Source organism: Egretta garzetta, unplaced genomic scaffold, assembly GCF_000687185.1.
Source record: "Egretta garzetta isolate BGI_Z169 unplaced genomic scaffold, ASM68718v1 scaffold133, whole genome shotgun sequence".
NCBI lineage: Eukaryota > Metazoa > Chordata > Aves > Pelecaniformes > Ardeidae > Egretta > Egretta garzetta.
Genome location: NW_009259111.1, coordinates 4,174,284 through 4,191,912, shown reverse-complemented (window position 1 = coordinate 4,191,912; position 17,629 = coordinate 4,174,284). Strand labels below are relative to the sequence as shown.

General features: G+C 40.2%; 1 protein-coding gene across 4 annotated transcripts in view; it reads right to left on the bottom strand.

Annotated features, from left to right (window-relative positions):
- KCNC1 (potassium voltage-gated channel subfamily C member 1) overlaps positions 1 to 17,629 on the bottom strand; it is a 111,253-nt gene that overhangs the window by 43,150 nt on the left and 50,474 nt on the right. The gene's annotated exons all lie outside the window — the stretch shown is intronic.

The window sequence follows — 17,629 nt, the reverse complement described above, 5'->3', positions numbered from 1 at the left end:
GAGTTAAAGCAGAGATACGTATACAATACATGCTAAACAATTCCAACTTCACAATTCATATAGCAACTTGGTATTGTTGACTTCAGTTTCAAAATACCGGATATCATATGTTTGTAGGTCTGTGCAACCAAGATACCTGTATCTTCCTCTGTTGTCCTCTATTTTATGCTGAACTATATAGCCTTGAGAGAACAAATGCTGCAACAGCAGGTTTATAGTGTCATTCAGACAGGTTTTTGTTACGCATGCAAAGTCCAAGGCCTTTTTCTTTATTAGGTTACAGCTGGCATTAGTTTTTCACTAGCCAAACTAGGACATTTGACAGCAGGTAGCAGAAGGCAGAAACTTCATATCTAATACTTTGCCTGTGTACCGATCATCTCAATAAACTAGGAGAAATATCTAAGCTTAACAGCTCTACCTGAGCTCATGTATCCTTCTTCACTAATGAAGCATCAGAACCATCTGCAGTGATCTTCCACTGAGTCTAAGGCAAGTCAGCCCTCCTAGCCGTTACCTGGAGAAGTCCTGTGTTTTCCCAGCATATTGTAGCCCTGTTAAGCCTTGCTAAATTGGAATTGGTGATGGTGTGGGGAGGAGGGTCATTGAAACAGGACCAGAACTACTTCAATTGTATGCACAAAAATGAATATTTGAGAGTGGAAGCAGCAACTCCTCAGCAGTCCTCAGACCTCCCAGACCCCATCTCACAACACAGAGGTTCGATCACCTACCCTGATCTACAGCTTCTCGTTTTGAATGCCTTCTGCCCAATACCATCCATCATCTCCCAGCATCCTGCATATTTGCAGATATTGCCACAGCAAATTGATGTCACACAATTATGTGAGAAGTTCTGCATTGGATAAACTGTTGTGTGACTCCATTTGACAAAAATGTTCTCTCCTTAATTTTCCTTGAAGCCACAGCAGAATTTCTAGCAATGATGAGTTCAGCATGGAAGTGACTAAGAGCTAGAGAGGCTCAGTGTGGAATTGAAGTGGTGATTTCTACGCAGTATGTGGTCGGGGAACAGCAGAGAAAGGTGGGCTATCTGTGAACGTACTATGGAGCCATGTGTATACACAAATGAATTGGAGCGTAAATAAGTGGTGGGACATATCCCATTTGCTTGTTTGTTTTTATTTTAGCTAGAAAAGCTGCATTATCTTTTTATGAGTCTCATGTTTGTTCTCTGTTCAGCTTCCTGACAGAAAAACAAACCATGAGTGGATTGTGTTTTGCTCAGGGCTGTGTAATTCTGAGCAATGACATACACATTCAAGCACTGTGGTATGTACACCTGGTGGCCCATGTAGCATGCTCGCGTCGTTCTTTGAAAAGCTGTTCTCTGCTGCTAAGCTCTAGTGTGTGTAGCAATACAAAAAATAACCCTCTTCATGCGTTATAAAGCAGTGAGCAGGCCAATTAAAATGGGAAGTACGCTCACCAAATAGTGGAGTAATAAACATAATCCTGCTTGCTAGAGAAATTACAGTAAAGAAATTGCCACCTAGTAACTCTGGAGAGAGGTCTTCCATGTATGTACTTATTTTTTTCTTCCTCCTCACTTTCCTGTGTTTGATTATGATGGGGAGCACCCACAGCAGATAATTTATGTACTATGGAGTGGTTAGCTTTATTGGAGGATGTTTAGGGATAGAGACTTTATTTTGCCAAGAGCTTTTGTGTGTTATGTTAGGTGAAAACAATCCTTATGCAGCCCATTTAAAAAAAAAACCAAAACAACAAACAAACAAAAACCCCAACAAAACAAAGCCAAACAAGCAACAAAACAACAAAGCTTTCATCCTTTCTTCATCTTTATAGATTGGCAAGACATTGTAAGGATCCAGTCGGGTATCACAGCAGTGAAGCTGCTCGGCATCTTAATGCTTCCTATGCTCAAAGAAATTTACATGGATTTAAGTGAGTGGTGTCAAAATGATACTTAAAATTTCCTTCTGAGATTGCTGGATAAGAACTGTTACCTTATATGACAGATCAGGAAAAAGAAACAGGTGAGGGGCAACGCGGAACCCTGGATTAATGGGAAAACCAAAAGAGTCCAGCTCACCTTCTATTGCTTCAGACGGCTCTGCCTTTCATTTCAGTTCCTGCTTTTAACAGCACAGAGCTGCACCTTGAGTCTAAGCACGGACAACCGGATAATTTAATAATAGCAAAACATCTTTGGACCAGCTAAAATCACAGAAAAATTGCAAAACAGGCTCTCAGAAAAGGTAAACATCCCAAAAATCAGTAACACAAAAATCACAGAAGGTGACGAATCTGTGTGCCTTACAGGGTCTGCAATAAAAACCACCCTGAGCTTTGTGTTAACGTCATGCCCTATAAAACTAGAAGAAGCTCTGAAAGACCACAATGGGTGTTTCACAGCCTGGCCTGCAGAACTTCTACTGTCTCTATAATTACAGTGTTTCTCCCTCCAGATTGGGCACTTTGAACATGTATTAAGTGTGCTGCTGAAGTGCAAACTGTGACCTGTTTGTAAGTTATTTTCTGGCTTGCTAAAGGAGTCATCTTAGCAGGAGCTTGTAAGTGTTGCTTATCCTGTTGAGATTCCATTTCCTGGACCTGGACCCTTACAGATGGAATTGCTTTTACAAACCAGCCACTTTCCTCAGCTAGCACTGCTGCATTATTAATGTGCTTGCCTTGCTCCAGGAAGGTATTTTTCCAGTGTAAGAAGTTGTTTAGGTGACAGGCTTTCATGACTTTTTTTTTTTTTTTTCTCCACTGCAAGCTGCTGCTGCTACCTGGCATTTTAAGCTTTTATTTTTCATCATTAAATTTGCGTCATTTTCTAGAACTTAAGTCTTGATGGATGGGCTACTGCAAGTACTCTATTGGCCAGGCATGTTATCATCTACATACATATTGCTAGGTGGTGATGCATTCCACATGTGCCTCCCTGGATTTAAATTAAACTTGCCCTCCAGTTGTTATTATTGCAAAAAAGCAATGAAGACAAAGTATATTAAGACTATTGCTAAGATCAACAGCAAATTTCCTTTGTTATTGACAAAATAACTGCTACTACTTAGTAAATGCACATGGTGACAAACCCTGACAGGAAGAACATCTAGAGAGATGAATTAGAAGGGAAGCCCAGAAGAGCAAAAAGATATGCTGTGCTCACACAGCAGGAGGTTAATGGCAGAACCTGCTGGTCTCCTGACCTGGCAGGACAAGAAACTTAGATGTCTGGAATTGATTCAGATAACAGAAGTTGCACTATTTTTTTTAATTTTGCTGTGATTAAAGGAGGTAATCTGAGGTAATGTGGCTTTTTGTGCAGAAAGGAGAGAGAGTTATAAATAACAATTTCTTGCATTATACTGCACCTTCTCTCTGTGGATATTGAAGCACTTGACAGATTAATTAAGACACATGACTCTCATAGGAGATCCATAGATCATCAAAAGCTGTTGAGTTACCAAACCCCTAATGACTTTTGCATGTCATCTGAGAAGCTCTAGGTGACTGGGAGCACCCTTAACCCATGGCAAATGCAAAGAAGAGTTCATTGGTATAAATCCACTTGAGTATATTTAAATCACAAAGGAGGTTAGTAATGACTCTGCCTGCAAGTGGTGACACAGTAAGCTGTGGTACTATGATGGTTTGAAGGCACGTTCAGATAATCACACTGCAACAAATGTCCTTTTCACAGAATCATAGAATCATTAAGGTTGGAAAAGACCTCTAAGATCATTGAGTCCAACTGTCAACCCAACACCACCGTGCCTACTAAGCCATGTCCTGAAGTGCCACGGCTACACATTTTTTTAACACCTTCAGGGATGGTGACTCCACCACCTCTCTGGGCAGCCTGTTCCAATGTTTGACCACTCTTTCAGTAAAGAAATTTTTTCTAGTATCCAGTTAAAACCTCCCCTGATGCAACTTGAGGTCATTTCCTCTTGTTGTATCACTGGTTACTCGGGAGGAGACCGATACCCACCTCGCTACAGCCTCCTGTCAGGCAGTTGTAGAGGGCAATAAGGTCTCCCCTCCAGGCTAAACAGCCCCAGTTCCCTCAGCTGCTCTTCATGAGACTTGTGCTCCAGACCCTTCACCAGCTTTGTTGCCCTTCTCTGGACATGCTCCAGCACCCCAATATCCTTCTTGTAGTGAGGGACCCAAAACTGAACACAGTATTTGAGGTGCGGCCTTACCAGTGCCAAGTACAGGGCATGATCACTTCCCTGCTCCTGCTGGCCATGCTATTTCTGATACAAGCCAGGATGCCGTTGGCCTTCTTGGCCACCTGGGCACACTGCTGGCTTATGTTTAGCCAGCTGTCAACCAGCACCCCCAGGTCCTTTTCTGCCATGCAGCTTTCGATCCATTCTTCCCCAAGCCTGTACCATTGCATGGGTTTGTTGTGACCCAAGTGCAGGACCTGGCACTTGGCCTTGTTAAACCTCATACAATTGACCTTGGCCCATTGATCCAGCCTGTCCAGGTCCCTCTGCAGAGCCTCCCTATCCTCAAGAAGATTGACACTCCCACCCAATTCAGTGTCATCTGCAAACTTAACAACAAACTTAAAACATCCAGAGGCAAGCAATGGATGCCAGCCAAGCAACTGAAGGCCAAATTCTAAAATGGGCTTGTCTCTGGTTTCAGAGTCTGGTCAAACTTTAGGGCTGCACCCAGAACACTAGGGGGTACTCTTAGCTTTTCTCCTGCAATGGAAGCTGAGTTTTTGTTGCTTCCAGTTGTTAGGGATGAGTCATTCAGAAAATTCTGGCTTTGTCCAAATGTACAGGTGGTGACAGCCCCAGAAATAGAATAAAAGATTTGAGGTGTTAGCTGCAGGAGCTGGGATTTTTTGTAAGTGAACCAAGGTGGATTAGGAACTAGAACTCTTCCCAGGTAAATGGGATAGGACATGTGATTTCTGAAGATTCCTCACAAAATCTGACTCTGTATAACTTTGCAAGATGCAAATGGATGCATTCAGGTGTTTTGAAATAATGACTGGAATCTAATCTGAGAAGCCAGTCATGCATTTTATTCTTCTATATCTGCACTTGCCTTCTGTGGCAGACTATGAACAGTTACTTTTTGGATGTAATTTTCTAAAGGTTCTGTGAGAAAACCGGTCCAGGAATAGCACCAGCAGACAGAAACATCAGACATCCTCTCCAGCATGTAGTGAAAGACTGAGTGACTTATCGACATGGGATTCCAATTTCCTGTGAAAGGATACCTGCTGTGGACCAAAAAATAAAAAAAAAAAGAGGGGTGAGGGGAAGCTCGATTTGCCTGGGTGGCTGATGATCAGCATTACTGGGAGTTTGTGTGTGCATTAGAGAGAGAGCATGTCCTAAGGTCTCCAGAGCTGTCATGAAGAAAGTGTCAGGGTGCCCAGGCAAGCAGAATGCACAGAAGGGGATCTGCACGGTTGCTGCTCTGGCATAACGGTTGACTAGAGTTGTCAGTTTGGGGTAATGTGATGTATGCATTAAAAAAAAAAAAATCCACAACAAAAAACCCTCTATAAAACCCCTGTCAGCAGCAAACACTTACCTTTGAACCTTGTACGCAATATGCAACATAACTATTTATATTTTTAATGCCAGTGTGTCCTCGCCTCTCCCCTCTGCTCATGCCCATTTCTTCCCTGTCCCCTTGGCCGTGTCCATGGAGAACAGCACTCCCAACTGGCTTGCATCTGTCAGATTTTCCTGTCCTGGACTCCCCTTTCCCTTTCTGCCATTTGTTTGAGTTTTGATCCAGGGCAGTTGGAAGCGTTGCCCTTCACATGCCGTTTCAAAGTGCCAGGGACATAAGATATGCTGCAGGCTTAGGGTATGATCCAAAGCCATTTGGGCTTTTGGATCAAATCTTTCTGTTTTAAAAACTGGCAGCAAGGCTGGGGACTCTGTTCTGAGCAAGCGTGGCTTCAGGTCACTGATTTATTTGTTTTTATGAAGTGCTAGTCCATGTAGCTATGATGGCAGTAATCTCTCAGGCATGTTGGCTTTCTGAAGGAGAATACAGGCAGAAGGCTTTTTAAACAAAACGTTTTCTACCTTTTCCTCCTTTTTCTTAACAAATTATGTGTTGCGGGAGCAAAATTAGCATCCAAATTACAGCCAGGCCAATGTGGCTGCTTTAGAAGGATGAAAGAGCAAGAGCCGGGAGCCTTGGGGCTCTGAGACTTCTGAGAGCTCCCTCTGAACTTGCTTTTCCCTTGTCTTCCTCCAGGTCCTTCCTTTTGCAGTCCTCTTCTCCTCTAACTCCTTACGCTTTCGCTTATTAGGAAATGGTTCTTGCTTCTATTATTTCAAAATATGGCTGGTGATCTTTCTCAGGCTTTTCTAGGTGCTTCCCAAGGAGGAGAGGTCTCACCCAGAGCTCCCCTCTGGGGCAGCCTGCATGTCCTCATCACTGTGAAGTGGGACTGGGCATACTTAATTTCTGTCCCTCCTCCCCAGCCCTGCTGGTATGGCATGGCAGAACTCTGTAATATCCTTAGGGGATAGGGTTATATTACAGGACTCCTGGGGATTTCAAGCATCCCCTATACGCTTTAGCAGAGCCATAGCAGTGTGCTGTGGGGCAGCCTGGCTGTTGGCCACGACTTTGAAACAGCTCTGAGAACATCCTGGCTACTGTAAAGCAGAAGGAATCGTCTATGGTGCCATTCCCCCTTGTCCCCCCAAATCCAAGCAGCTGCTAGTGTTTGTGTGGTGACTCCAGGATAGACAGAAGAGCCTCTTTTTTCTTACTTGCATTTAATCAATGTAAGAAAAACCAAAGTAGGCAGGATACCCTCTGGCTTGGCTCAGGAATTCTGCAGCCAGGTTCTCTGCTGCAGTTCTCCTGCCCCTTTATATCTCAATTATGGTATGCAGTATTTTCCCCTTCTACTCTGACTTTTGTACCCATTTCTGATGGTAGCAGATTTTGCAGTGCTTTGGAAAAACATCTTTCCTCCCTTTTCCTTCCCATCTCTATCTTTTTTTATTCCAACAACTAGCTTAACAAAGATCTCCAAATCTGAGGTTCGCGAAGGAGTATTGAAGGAAGTGGAAGCCAGTTATATTTTTCTTATTTAGTAACACTGTTTAGTTTCCTCCATTTTTTCTTTAGAAATATAGACTAAAAAAATTAAAATAAAGAAATAGATCTTAAATCAAATCATAAAAGTATCATGGATAGATATTTGGCATAGGCTATCCACAGCAAAGATAACGAATCAGAATAAAGAGAAGCAAGTAATTGCTTTCATTGGTCTGTGCTATTCATATGAATGTCACAGATTAATACATTTTACAGGATTTGGAAGGCTTTCAAAAGCCAATATTGCAGTGGGATCATCCCTATAGCAATATCTCAAAACAGCTGTTACTAGAGAGTGGATGAATAATGTGAAGCATGTTTTCTAATTAGCTTCAAGTTTATCTCTGTTCTACCTAACCACCTCTGATACTCCATCTCAGCATTAAATGCTTCCTCAGATTGCTAAGGGCAGAAGAACTGAGCAATTGCTTATCTACTGAACACATTTTGGACTTACACTCTTCTTCTCTCCTATATTTATAGTAAGTCTTTTTACATAATTAGCAGATCTGTTTCATTTTAGGAGTAGATTTTCATATTCAGTTACCTAAAGCTCTTGCAGGGGAGTACGAACATTCAGTTGCTTTCCCAAAACTGACATCTGCTCAGGCAACGCTAGGACTTGAATGTTCAGCTATCCTTTTGCATTCTTAGCTCCCAGGCAAGCACAGATACTATTTTTACTTGTAAAAATGAGTCTGGTGTATTAAAACAATAAAGACACATTAAAGCTAAGCACCAAAACCTAAATTATTCTCTTTAAAAGACATTGTTGCCAATCATACAGATGTCATTGAAAATTGACTCGTAATGTTACATGACAGCCCCTTCCACTTCCAACAAAATGATCATGAAATAGAAACCCATTTATAAAACTGCTGCAGTACGCATAAAAGCCCAAGACCTGTGAACCGGATTTTACATACAGGAAGATGAGGCACCCAACTGACAGAAGGAATATGTATGGCACTTACAAAAATTTGAGGTTCACCTTGCTTTGGATTGGCATGCTGGGCATACACATCGAATATGGACTTTTACAGCTTTTGCCCAAAATGTTTCTTCCATTAGTAAGGCAGAAACATTGCATCTCACTTCAGCATGCACATTAGAGGCCAGTGCAAGTTATTTTAGATGTAGTTGCTTCTTGGTGCATGTGTATGTTTAAATTCATGATTCATATTACGAAGCTATCCTCCCTGTAATGTGGTGTCTACCTCCATGCACAAATATATTCCAGAGTATTAAACCAAGAATAGATTTTTTTTTAAAAGCAGATTCCATTTTGAAAATTGAAAGCTCTTTTTTAACTTCAGAAAACTTCCTTGGTTTTAAGCTTTTTTTAAACTGAAACATATATTGAAGGTTTTACTGAGAAGTGTGTTACATAGAAAATTAGGATGGTTCTTTTGCTATGAAACTAAATATGGGAAAGTCAGCATTTATTCTTGTAGGTTTTCTTTTTCTGACCAAAGCTGTTCTTCTTACTATGTTTTCGTAACTTTTTAAGCTGTCTCGAATGGCAATTTTAACATTGGCAGAGTGCATGGGGCATCTCTAAGTGACACCAATGTACCTTCATAATGAAATTGCTTGGAAAGCAAAGATTTTGAAATGGATTTGCAGAGTTCATAATCTAAGCTGGGGGCAGGGGGAGCTGGGAGTGATTTGTGGTGATTTTGGAGTTTTGTGTGTGTGAGTAGAGCTGTACTGTATTGACTTTTATGCTGGCTGAGGATCTGATTCTGTACATTTGAAGATTTATTTGTGATAAAACCTCATTCTCAGTCAAGCGCTCCTACTTTTGCAGTGTCCAGTGATGAGGGCAGAAATGATTGTTTCCCCCCTGCTGACTCTTTTTATTCTAGAATTTAGGGTTTTGCTAAATCTATAGTGGTCAGCATATCTTACCCTGTATTTGTTATCCTCTTTCCTTTCTTGGGTTCCCTCCGGCCTTTTGTGCCAGTCCCCTGGGTCTGCTAATCACAGCGTTGCTTTTCCTCAGTGTTCTCAGACAGTTTCCTGCCTTCCACCTGCTTTGAGAAAGTATTGCAGCAAAAGCTGTCCCTGCTGTTTAATATAAGGTTCAGTAGTGCTGTGATTTCACCTGGCTTTCAACACCTAGTTAACAGTCTGCTAAATGTTTTGGAACAGGTAATGTAAAACTGGTACTGGTAATATCTAAAAGCCTTTCTAATTAGGAGCCAGGTGCTGCATTGGGCAGTCTAGGTGACAACAGAGAATGAGTTTGAAAGTAAATACGTAACCTTCACATTTTAGATGATGTCTTGTATTCTACAGGAATATAAGAATTCAAGCTAGTATTGATAGCTTTCATCTTAACTGGTGGGTTTAATTCTTATGGTTCAGAATATATTTTTAAGTCCTTATATGAAAATCATTACTAGTATACTTAGAGGTAGGTTGTGTTTTGAAAAGTTATTTTTGTCAAGTCATTTTTGCCAGGCTGAGGACACAAATTCAATTACGTGCTTTGTCTCCAGAATGACTGCAATGACCTTGGTCATGAACCTCCCTAGAATAATGGAAACGAGTTCTTTAAACAAGGTAACAAACTTTAAGTGATCCATCCCCTCCCCTTCTTCCTGTGAATTATTTGTCTGCTCAAGGAATAAATTGAGGCACAAGGAAAGTACTGTTTCCAGAAGCTTTTTTTAAATATTGGAAGTCTAAAGACAGCAGTAAGTAAATAAATTGGAATTAACGTGGTCCATTTATTTAGAGCTGCTGAAGTGTAAGATTAAATGGAAATAAAAGTACAGGTTTTGTGATTCTTGTCCTTGTATTTTAATGACAAGATCTTGTCTTCTTGAAGTACATATTTATGTCTGCACGTCTATTTCTATGTACCTTGGAAACGAAGATGTATTCCAAATGCAACCACATTCTAGAATGTGAACCTGTGCTTTTGCACTGAAGTCATCCTGGGTCTGAAAAATGTTTGAGATGTCCAAATCACTGTGGCTTTTTTAAAAAAGCTCTCCAGCCATTCCTATACATGAAACAGATGTATTTTAGAAGGAATACAACCCAGTCTATTACTGTGCTGTCCTGTTCAAAGGAAGTCTTTAGGTCTGTGACTGGCTGCCGTATATCTTTGAGTCTCCTTGAGTACTGTCTTTAATAGTTACTTTTTGTGTGTGTGTGTGAATTTCTCTAAAAAAAAAATAATAATGAAACCCACGCTGGTTAGGTAATGCTGTTGTAAATTACCTTAGATTAGGGCCCAAGAAGCAATGCACAGGGGCATGGTTTAGTGGTGGGATGGCAGGGTTAGGTTAACGGTTGGACTTGATCTTAAAAGGTCTTTTCCACCCTAAATGATTCTGTGATTCTATGATAGTGTCCTCTTCCATGCTACCCTCCTTCTCACTTCAAGATCCTTTATTCCCAGAAAAGCCTCTAATGAAGTAAGTACACAGAGTCAGCTGAAGTGCTGGGCCAAGACTCAAATGATGTAAAGGGTTTTTCATAGCTCTCCAACAAACTTCCTTCTCGCAGTGTCTTGGTCTTTTTCACTACTTACTGGTAAAATATGATTCATACTACTCTTTTTCTTACCTTTTGACAGGCCTAACCAGACTTTAAACTCTAGATACAGTCCATGTCTCACTATGTCTTGCTGTGCTTATAATTGCATCTATCATCTGTCTGGAGAAGACATTGTCAACAACAAATGCAGAAGTTAATGGTATTGCCATTGCAATAAAATGTCTCAGTCATAGTGGTGGAGGGATAGGTTCATGTCATGTTGATGGCAAAGGAGGAAGAAGCAGTCAAAGAGCTAGGGAAAAGCTCTTCTACATGTAGATGGAAGTGAATTACATATTGAGAAGTTGTTTATGTCTGAAGCTTTTTGTTATGCTTTGATGATACGTTATCATCAGCCCTCAAAAATACAGACCAGGCCTTTCTAGCTTTCAATGCTTTGAGCTTTTAGGACAGATGCTCTTGCAAATTAAAACCAATTGAAGAGAAAAGCTTAGGTCTGCTCTTGGCAACACAATTTCGGAAAGAACTCAAGCACTCCTTCTAGCAAAAAGGGAGCTATAGCCAAGGCTTGCAACTGTGCTGTCATCAGTTTTTATATCCAGGCAGTTTCTATGACACTCATTGTTCCCTCCCATTCACCATAGGGGAGAATCAATAATAATCGATATGTGTTAGTGTTTGCAAGCATTTTAAGTTTTTTTGCATATTGAATGACTAGGGAAGAAGGCTATTATAACAAAGAATAACATCACCATAAAACTGCCCATGTTTCTTGGACTGCTAGGAGTTCTGTGTTTACAAAAGGGTAGCACAATATGGGTCTGACAGTGACCTGTGATTCTTCCATCAATGTAACACTTTTATGAAATTATATGTCCATGAGAAGTAGATCCAACAGATAAGTTACAAACGTGGTCTTGTTCCCTTGAAGAACAACTACACTGGTCTTCAGCATAGGCTTTGTGTACTTTTGCCTCCTTCCTGTCCTTTCCCTTTTCTGTTGTGCTTGTTATCTCAGTATGAAACTGTGCCCTACCATGGCTCTGGATCACATGTGTTTGAATAGAATTGTTTTCTTCAGAAGGTGAGGCAAACAGATACATTTTTTGCTGAATATCTGTAGACTGCGTTAAGGACAGAACACCAGCTTCCTGCATGTTACAAATCAACCTAGTTCCACTTTCTTCAGCAATCACAGTAATTTAAACAAGAGCAAGTGGCTTTTTCTCCTTACCTTTCTGTCATGAAAGTTACTGACTACTCAGATACACTGCATCCTGAAGACTAAGCTCCTTATTTCATTCTTGAAGTAAATGGTTTCAAGGAGAGGGAAACATGTCTTGTATATTGTAATTTCTTGGTCTGTCTTTTTTGCCCCTGACTGTAAAGAGATAATTTTTGCTCCTAATGAAATCAAGATTTTACAAGCTATGATAGGAAACTGTTGACAAGATCATCATAAATTATCAATTTCATTAACAAAAGGAGTGTAAATGTAGATTTCTGGGAACACTAGCAATCAGGACACTGTCCTGATGTAGAGTGGTTCCAGCAGGGTGCTAACGTAAGTTTAGAGTGCAGGGTTTTTGCTTAGAAAAACTGTCTGATCATGGAAACGTATCTGAGTCTGGGAAATGCCCTGTGACTGGGAGTTGGTGAGAAATTGTGCCTCCTTGGAATATTTTGCCTCTAAGAAACATTCAAAATACAGGAAATCAAAGCTGCAATTATTATTATTATTGTATATTTTGCATCTTATGTTAAGATGACCTATTGCAGATGGACTTGAGGTCCATCCAGTATTTATACCCAGAGGATCTACCTGCTGAAGTGTGAAGCATCTTTTGGTAATGTCTGTGCTCATATTTCATTGGAAGTTATCTCCTTCCAAAGAGACTCTGGTATTGTTAAATTCAAGACACACAGGCTTTTCTGACGAAAAGCTAAGAAAGGGTTTTTTCCTGAGAGGACTTTAAAGAACTGGTTTGGAGAAGAAAAAGGGGAGTGCTTCTTGACCAAGAAAATACAAGCTGTTCTAGTTAAAAAGGACAGGTGGAAGACGGAAGTAGAAAAAAAAGACTTACGGGATGTCAGGAGCAAAGATGAGGAGCTTGGGAGAAACTAAGGACAGGCAAAGGTCTGAGCCACAGTCAGGGAAGCCTTTGTCAAGTGTGAGCAGGCTCAAAAGCAGGGTCAAAATAAGGACTTCAGAAAGAAAAGTAAGATTGACTTTAGTATTGCTAGTTTCCAGTGGAAAACAAAGGCACCTTAATGTGCAGGGCAGAAGTAAGGGAACTGAAGCAGTAGAATAAGATTTCTCAAGGAAGTAAGAATCAAGAGTGGAAGAGTGCAATGAAAATGACAGCAAGACAGAGGAGCAGAATTCCATGAGAGACTGAGGAGATGAAGGGTAGGAGATGATATCCATGTTGTGGCAAATTCAGAGTAAGAGCACTGGAGGGGTGTTTGGAATAAAATGAAAATAGAAGGGTTGGCCAACACAGCAAGATATGTCTTGGGTATGGTTGGAAATAAATGGGCAATGCTGGTGCACAGATTTGGGGAAAAAATCCCAAATAATAGGTTTAGGAAGCAAATCTAATATGTTTGCCTCACTTTTCATGAGGTTTATGCTTCTTAAGATTCTTGGAAGTTTTCCATGTGTTATCATAATAATTTGCATAAAGGTGTAGATATGCATAAAACAGAGGAGAGTGTAGAGAGTGGAGGGAAAGACTAAGAATAAAACTCTCAGAAAGTTAAAACAGAGTGGGAGAGAGGAGGGTGAGGATACAGAATAACAAAAATGAAAATACATAACATAGCACAGTTATTGAAATAGAGGTAGAAACCTTAAGAGTTGCACATCTTTTTCAGGTGTAATCATCTTCGTATAGATGTGAGCTGGCAAGGTACAAAATTATTGTAAATTATTCTAAAATGTGATTATCTTGACAGACTGATTATATTTGATTGTGTTGATTATGGCTATTAAAATAATTTTTTCTGATGAAAAAATATATCCTCATAGTTTAATTGCAAGTATAAAAACCATAGATTTAACAAATTGTATATACCTTCTGCTTAAAAGTTCTCTTTTAAATGTGAGGGGGGGAAACAAACAGATGCAAAATGTGATTATTTGTTATAGGGTGCTTCGAAGGAACTCTTTTCTGGAGAACTTGTGTTCTTCCTTGCTCATCCCTGAAGTAGTGTAGGCTACATATCATTCAGAGGAAATATTCTGCTGTCATTTTGGATTAAATGCTTAGGTAGTTAAGGTGAGCCTTTTGAGTAGTTTTACCAGAAAAAAAAAAAAAAGAAATGTTGTGTTGTGTTGTGGAATGTCTCATGTGAAAGGTGATTAAGGGAATAGTTCATCTCTCATGTGAGGAAAGGCTGAGAGCTGGGACCATTTAACCTGGAGAAGAGAAGGCTCAGGGGGACCTTATTAATGTATACGAATACCTGAAGGGGGAGGATGCAAAGAAGATGCCCTCAAAAAGTTTCAGTTAAAGAATTGAGATTATGTTTGGGAAGAAAAGAGAGAATGACCTGGAGATGGTTAAAAATTAGCTGCTAATCTTAGAGTTGAGATTTCATGTTAAAAAAAAAGATAATTTTGTATCACTTCTCTGCACTCAAATCTTGACAATTCTTTGTGGCCTTTTTTCAAGCATTGCTACATAAGCTATTGCACTGGCAAATTTGGTGGCCTTCTATGATGGGGTTACAGAATTGATGGACAAGGGAAGAGTGACTGACATAATTTACCTGGATTTGTGCAAAGCATTTGATACTGTCCTGAACAACATCCTTGTCTCTAAGATGGAGACACATGGATTTGATGGGTGGACCACTTGGTGGATAAGGAATTGGCTGGATGGTTGCACTCAAATTGTTGCCATAAGTGGCTCGATGTCTGGGTGGAGACCAGTGATGAGTGGTGTCCCTCAGGGGTCTGCACTGGGACCAGTATTATTTAACATCTTTGTCGGAGCCATGGACAGTGGAATTGAGCGCACCCTTAGCAAGTTTCTGGATGACACCAAGCTGAATGGTGTCGTTGACACACCTGAGGGAAGGGATGCCATCCAGAGGGACCTTGACAGGCTGGAGAGGTGGGTCCATGTAAACCTCATGAAGGTTTGCACGAGGCCAAGTGCAAGGTTCTGCACCTGGGTCAGGGCAACCCCAAACATGGATACAGGCTGAGTGATGAGTGGATTTAGAATAGCCCTGAGGAGAAGGACCTGGGGGCATTAGTGGATGAAAAACTGAATAGAAGCTGAAAATGTGTGCTCGTAGCCTAGAAAGCCAATAGTATTCTGGGCTGCACCAGCTGGCCAAGGGAGGTGATTCTCCCCTTCTACTCAGCTCTTGTGAGACCCCACCCGGAGTACTGCATTCAGCTATGTGGCCTCCAGCACAAGAAAGACATGGACCTGCTCAAGCAGGTCCAGAAAAGGGCCACAAAAATGATCCTTAAATTAAATCCTTATTACGAAACATTTGATGTAATTAAGTGTACATTTTTTTAAACCAAAATAAAACATTAATTGTAAAACTTAATGCACATGGGTAATTATCAACTAAGGAGCCATTAATTAGCATCCTGTACCAGGTCTGGCGCTTTTCCATGCCTGGGACTATGTGTATAAAAGCACTGCACTTATTTTTTTAATGTAAAATCACGTAGGCCTCTATTTGGAGATATCCACAATCAAAATCCTTAAATCATTCCTAACTATATGGTAGAGCAGTTATTTCTCCCAGAAAAAATATATAGTAGAGTTCAGTTGTCATTCACAGAAGAAAATTTCACACAAATCACTGCAATTTTCCTGTATGAACCTAGAACTTGAGTTTTATGAAGGTAATCCTTGATAGAAGCTACTACCTTCTATCTTTTTCTCCCAGGCTTATTGTTTTCTAGAAGTGAATGTGCATTTTTTATTTAACAGCTTCTCCTTTTATGTGGGACTGTGTGTGATTGTATCCAAGATAAAAGAAGCACCTGAGGTTTGTCTTGGAACCAGGATTTGTGTGCATATGTCTTGAGCTCTGTGACTGAAAGTAAATAGATTTTTTTTCAGAGAGTTTGAAAATCAGTGCTATTTTGCAGTGGTATCTAATGCATTCATCAGACCAAGCTGTGGATCTGCCATTTTGAAAGGCTGGTTGCCTTCTAAACTACTTGTATAAAATGAAAGATTCTTTCATGATATGTAGGTGTGCCTTAGTGCTGGAAATCGTGTTTGGCAGTTCATTTGGTGGCACTTTCTTCTGAAATTTGCACCCTATTTGTTGCCTCAGTGGCCCACTTTGGAAGGGTAATTGGAGATAAAGATCTCACTCAAATTTCACAGTGGATGAAATGTGGGGAAAGGGAGAGGGAAGAAAAATAAGTCACAGTTGAGTGTTTAAAATCTTGTACCAGGCTTCCAGAGGCTAGTAACGTTTCCAGCTGTGTTGACTCTGACCAGTTATTGGAGTCAGCATTTGTGCCTAGCACCTGTGCAAGTCACCCATGTCATACATGGTCTCATTTTGTCCCTTGGCTTTGAAAATCTCTTTCTTTTGATGGGGGAGCTAAAAGGAGAAAAATGAGAAAAGAAAGGAAAATGAAAAAGAAAAGGCAGGGAAAATGATGACTTAAAATGAAAGTTGAGACAGGTGTTTCTTTGGGAAGAAAAATAAATGGCCTATGGAACAGAGAATGAAAATGTAGAATATATTTCTAGATTAGATGCTACATGACAATGTTGACAGGAGGTGGGAGAGAGCAGAGAGAATTCTTGAGTGTTTCTGTAATTCTTCTTCATTCATGAATGTTTCTCCCTGTGATTTTGAAAGTCTGGAGTATTTGTGTGTGTGTGTCTGTCCAGTTTTAAAATGTTAAATAGGCCCAAGTGACTTAGGAGTCTAAAAGCAATTTCAAGAAGATTTATGCTATATTTCTCTGAACGTCTGTTGGACTAGAGGCCTGTCACTTTTTGATAATTGGACTTTGACTCTTCCATTATTTCAGGGTTTCTAGAAAACATTCTAAATCTTTACAGAACTATTTACTTCTCTGTTTACTGAATCGCCATAATTTCCCCACAAATTTCTTTAAGAAAATGAAGTAAGGTTTTCTCCAAATATGATTGGAATTTTCTAGGACCTGGAAATGACTGAATTACGTAGAAGTTATGTTTTATTTGGATGAATGTTTTCATTCAGAAATGATCCTGGGCAGCAGGCACTGAGTGGATTTCTATCCCCTCAGATACTGCCTTGGCAATTACCTCTATTTAGACCTCTGGAGTGCGAGAGCATAATTAAGAAGTACCTCACTGATTTCTTTAACCATTTATTTTCCTTTCCTGCATAGAGCTCTAATTCTTATTAAGTGACACATCTAGCTTGATGAACTCCTTTGAGCCATAACTTACATGTAGAGGATTATCTGACCCCATAAGCTATTTAGAACTGTATTTTCTTGGAGGCTTATGTTCCACTTTTTCCTTTTATGTGAGTTTTGATGTGTTATATTTGGTGCATGTAATGGCACTTTCAAGGCCATGGGCCGATGTATTTTCCTTAACTTTGTAACCAAAATATGCTTTTGAAAAAGGTCTGACTTGAAGACAAAATTTATGACAAGTTTCACTTTTTTCTTAAGCTGCTGAATGAGCAGGGGGCTGGAGGTTGCCATCAATGTTTTCCAGTTGTTGCTGTCTAGAGAGCTGCTTGCATAAGCATGTTTGTTAGGAAGTGCTGATGATCCATGACTCTACCTGGTATCAATAGGAGCAAAAAATGTGTGGCAGCTCTGCTAGTCAAACTCAGGCACCTTAAATTTGCATCCATTTGAAGATGTTGTCAAAATGTTTCATTTACAGGATTTTTTGCTTAGTTGTTAAACTGTGTGATGCGAGAGGCTGAAGGGCACCACAAACACCTGCTTAGATCCATGTTAGTTTGCATAGTGTCAGTTTACTGAGGACAATTGATGTAATAGTCTCATTTT